This window comes from Palaemon carinicauda, chromosome 10, assembly GCF_036898095.1.
Source record: "Palaemon carinicauda isolate YSFRI2023 chromosome 10, ASM3689809v2, whole genome shotgun sequence".
Classification (NCBI taxonomy): Eukaryota; Metazoa; Arthropoda; class Malacostraca; order Decapoda; family Palaemonidae; genus Palaemon; species Palaemon carinicauda.
In genome coordinates this window covers 132,319,701-132,324,481 of record NC_090734.1, presented here as the reverse complement: position 1 = coordinate 132,324,481, position 4,781 = coordinate 132,319,701, and positions in this window count along the sequence as shown.

The following is a 4,781-nucleotide window of genomic DNA, read 5'->3' as shown; positions in this document are numbered from 1 at the left end:
TGTTCTTTCATGATAAACACTTCTCAGCATCAGTAACTACACGAGTACTAAAACAGTCTCTGTTAAAAAACTTTCTTTGTTTATTTAGCCGATTGCCCGTTTTCTTTAATGAAAAAATCGTAGGGGGTTATACGCTAATAATATGTGGACCTTTCAATAATAATAATAATAATAATAATAATAATAATAATAATAATAATAATAATAATAATAATAATTAACTTCTTCTTCTTTTATTATTATCATTATTATCACTTGCTAAGCCACAACCATAGTTGGAAAAGCAGGATGCTATAAGCCAAGGGGCCTCAACAGGGAAAATAAGCCAGTGAGGAAAGGAAGCAAGGAAAAATAAAATATCTTTAGAACAGTAACATTAAATTAACTATTCCCTAAATAGACTATAGAAATTTTAACAAATGTAGAGACAGAGGAATTAGATAGAATAGTGTGCCCGAGTGTACCCTCAAGCAAAATAACTATCATACAAGACAGTGGAAGGCCATGGTTCAGAGGCTATGGCATTACCCAAGACTAGAGAATAATGGTTTGATTTTGGAGTGTCCTTCTCCTAGAAGAGCTGCTTACCACAGCTAAAGCGTCTCTTCTACCCTTACCAAGAGGAAAGTAGCCACCGAACAATTACAGTGCAGTAGTTAACCTCTTGGGTGAAAAAGCATTGTTTGGTAATCTCAGTGTTGTCAGGTGTATGAGGACAGAGGAGAATCTGTAAATAATAGGCCAGACCAGTCGGTGTATGTATAGGCAAAGGGAAAGTGAGCCGTAACCAGAGAGAAGGATCCAATGTAGTATTGTCTGGCCAGTCAAAGGACCTCATAACTCTCTATTGCCCCTACAGAAGGGACAATAAACTGTAAAATCAACACATTTACCTTAAATTCAACATCTCTCCTGCTTACTGGACACAAATGGTGGAGTTGGAAGTGAGGAATTAGTTGTTGAAGAAGGAGGGTGACAGGTTTGATGGTGAAGATGAAATTGTAAATATTGTTAATACGTTTTTTTCTGTCAAAGCTGATATCTAGTCTTGGGTAGTGACATAGCCTCTGTAACATGGTCTTCCACTGTCTTGGGTTTGAGTTCTCTTACCTGTACCCTTGGGTTTAAGTTCTCTTGCCTGAGGGTACACATGGGCACACTATTCTATCTTATTTCTCTTCCTCTTGTTTTGTTAAAGTTTTTTTATAGAATATATCTTAATGTTGTTATTGTTGTTGAAATATTTTATTTTTCCTAGATTCCTTTTTTCGCTGGGCTACTTTCCCTGTTGGGGCCCCTGGGCTTATAGCATCCTGCTTTTCCAACTAAGGTTGTAGCTTAGCAAGTAATAATAATAATAATAATAATAATAATAATAATAATAATAATAATAATAATAATAATAAAGGTTCTTCAGTACCAAGAACAGCTGATGAATCTGTAGACTTTCCTTTCCAACTTTATCTAGCATCTGATTCAAAGTTTGTTACTTCTTTTGTCGTCTAAATTATCCTTTAAAGCAGGACTAAATCTTCAAAACTATTCGTAATTTTTGCAAACAGGATCCTGAAGGTTCCTTCCTGGAGTCTCAAAGGTCATCATACACTTTGATATATGACACATACCCTGCTGCATTTCTTTGAGCTTGAAATTTCTTGGTTCCGGGTCAAGCAAACTTTTTTTCAATTAATTTTGTTCCTCAACTCCAGCAATTCTTCGTTTCTTGTGTATTGTGAGCCTCGATCAACTGTTCATAATCTACCTCTTCCAACCTCATATCAATTCGTAAATGTTAACAAATTCTTGATATGTACTTGATTGTTAATCATGCACGAATTCAGGGAACAGTTTTTTACAAATCAGTGTTCATCGCTGATTGAATAACTCCGGCCTAAAAAGTGTTTATGTTTAACACTGCTAGATACATAATGTATCGCTTTGAAAAATCCTGAATATTTATCCCCTACCGAAGAAGCAGCAACTTCCCGAGGTAATGTAACCCGTAATTAACACGGCTTGAATATCACTATGATCCCTTGGTCCAGAGGTTTTGGTACAACGCTGTTACTCCCACGAAATCATGCAGAGGAATCTGGAGACGACTCAACAGACTTCCAGAATGGACATCCTGTGGCATGGAGAACTCCTCGTCTCCCTAGATGCCTGCAATTTCTCAAAAAGGGAAGCAGAAGGCGCAGGTACAGAAGAAACAGATGATGGAGAGCAAGAAAACAATTTCCCATACAAGTCCATGTCATTCAGATGTGCGAGATGTCGAGGGGCTTTGTCAAAGATCAACATAACCTTGAAAGAAAGTTCCTTTACCCACCAATACTTCTTTACTACTGATATAAAATGGCCACTAAACTATTCTTCAAAAAAGGTCATAGTGCCCAATACCTTCGGATTAGAATCCAAGTTACAGGATGTGTGGTCTACGAAATGTTCTTGAGGGTCCAGGGGTTAAGGCATGGTGCACTAACAAAGGCTTAAGTTTGAAATCACCAGTTACGTTACTCCATAACATTAAAGTTGGTCTACCTATAGCTACCTTGTACACTGGCATAGTTTTCTCTTCCTTGGATGTAAATGAACAATCAGACATTATCTTCTGGAGTAATCGCATCTCGTCGACATTGAAGTCGAGTTCAGGGGGGTTTTGATGTTCTTAAATTACTTTTTTCAAAGTTTCAGGATATTCTTCAGTAGCAGCAGCTTCTTGAATTCTAATATTGTGTAATCTAAAACGTTTCCTGAACCTATTAAACTACCTGTGACTCTCGACAAAGACTTGGCCTTCTCTTGAATACGTATTTGGCTTGCAGAAATCCAGTCATGCATCTCTCGTTCCATCCAAAGGTATGATAAACGTTTTATTTCATTGTAGATTTTGCCTCTCTACACATGAATAGTTGAAGTTTTTATGACAGAGCCTTTACAGATACGTATTGGACAGAGCGGTCTTTATCGTGCATAACTGTGGACACCACTATCCGAGGTAGGTCTAGAGCACGGACAATGTTCACGCTGTCACCACTTTCATATCTTTTCATCATGTCAAATTTGTCTTTCAAAACATCGGACCAGCTAATTAAAGATGAGGGCTGATTAGAGCTCCAATCTAAGAAATGTACACAGACGTCCATATTAGTAACCTATTCAGCAAGCAGAAGATGAAGTATATACTGCAACTACTTGAAGAATACAAACATTTTAACCAGTAATCCAGGAACACTTTGTTGGGGGAGCATTAACTTGTAGTGGTAACTAAACAGCCAGTTATAGCTAGAGTTTGGCCTTTGCCACATACTGCTAGGGCCCTAATCAAGAAAGAAATTGAGGATATTTTGAATACTAGTCATTAAAAGGTTGACTTCAACATACTCTTTGCCAGTACTGTTGGTGAAGAAAGAGGGTGATTCAAATAGGATCTTTGAAGGTTATTTTCGACAAAGACTGCAATAATGAAGTTTCAAAATGATAAGTTATCCACTAAAGTGAATATGAACAGAGGTATTTGAAGTCCCTAAATGAAGAAATCTCAAAGAAGAAATAGCTTCCACAGTGCCAAGGGAAGGTACGTTTTCAAGAGGATGCTATTTAGAATTTTCAATAGAGCTAATGGGAAAGATATTGGCCAGAGTTAACATTTGTGTCTGTGTATGAACTTATATGCCAAGTAATTAGCATTACTCTTTAAATTATCATTGTTATCAATCAAGAGTAAAATCATACCTTCTTATCTTGTATAAATCTTTTTGACCAGAATAGGTAACGAGGAAAACGCAATTTACATTGACCGGTCAACAATATATATATTTCTGCTATGCAGTATCACAGATATAGATTTGATCAAAATAATAAAAACATGATACAATGGCCATGAATGAGAACAATATAAAATCATGAAATCTAAAATCACACTCCACACACACTCAATATTTGTACTCTTTGAGTATAACAATGACACCATCTTTTGACGATGTACGGGAACAATCAACAACCATCCAGGGAGACAACCGTGATGAGGTTTTTCTCCTGGATCTGTAGAGGCACTGGAGGAGATCTATTGGGCTGAACTCGAAAAAGACACACCAGTGGAGCTATCCATCGAGTGAACTACTCCACTAGGTGGTCGCTTTGAGGAGAATTCCCAGATTCCGTTTGCATCCAGAGTTGACTAGATGTCGAAGACAGTTGAATGGCGAACCAAGAGGACAGTTTCCGGCGAATAACTCTTCCTCTTGTATTGTAGCTTCTTCTACTTCTTCTTCTTTGGTTTCCCCTTTCGCATCTCCGTACTGGCACAACAACTTAAGGATATAGACTAATAATACTGTAAAATGTAATCCACTTTAAATAAAGGATCAGAATCTTTAGCAATTTACTATAGAGAGAACTAGGGAAGAACGGAATTTAACGATTCTGTCCAATTTGTAATAATGAGTTTGAGAAAATTGAGCTGAATTTAAAGAACGGAAACTATAGAAAATGAAATCGACTTGCATTCCGTTCCAAAGAGAATATTCAAACTACGTTATGATTATTCTAGTCAAAAGAAAAATTTAAATATAATTGAAATAAGGAATAAGAAACGGGAAAGGAAATTATTTGATCAGAAGTCCAAAACTCTTCCCGAAACAGAAAGCTGCCTCAAATGTTATGAATTTCCTGTCAGTGCTGAGAGCAATCTATTCTTCAGAGAAATGACCACTTCGTGGTCACCTGACTGAAGGGCCACATGGCACGTCCATAAATTTGGGCATCTCTGTAGAGGAAAG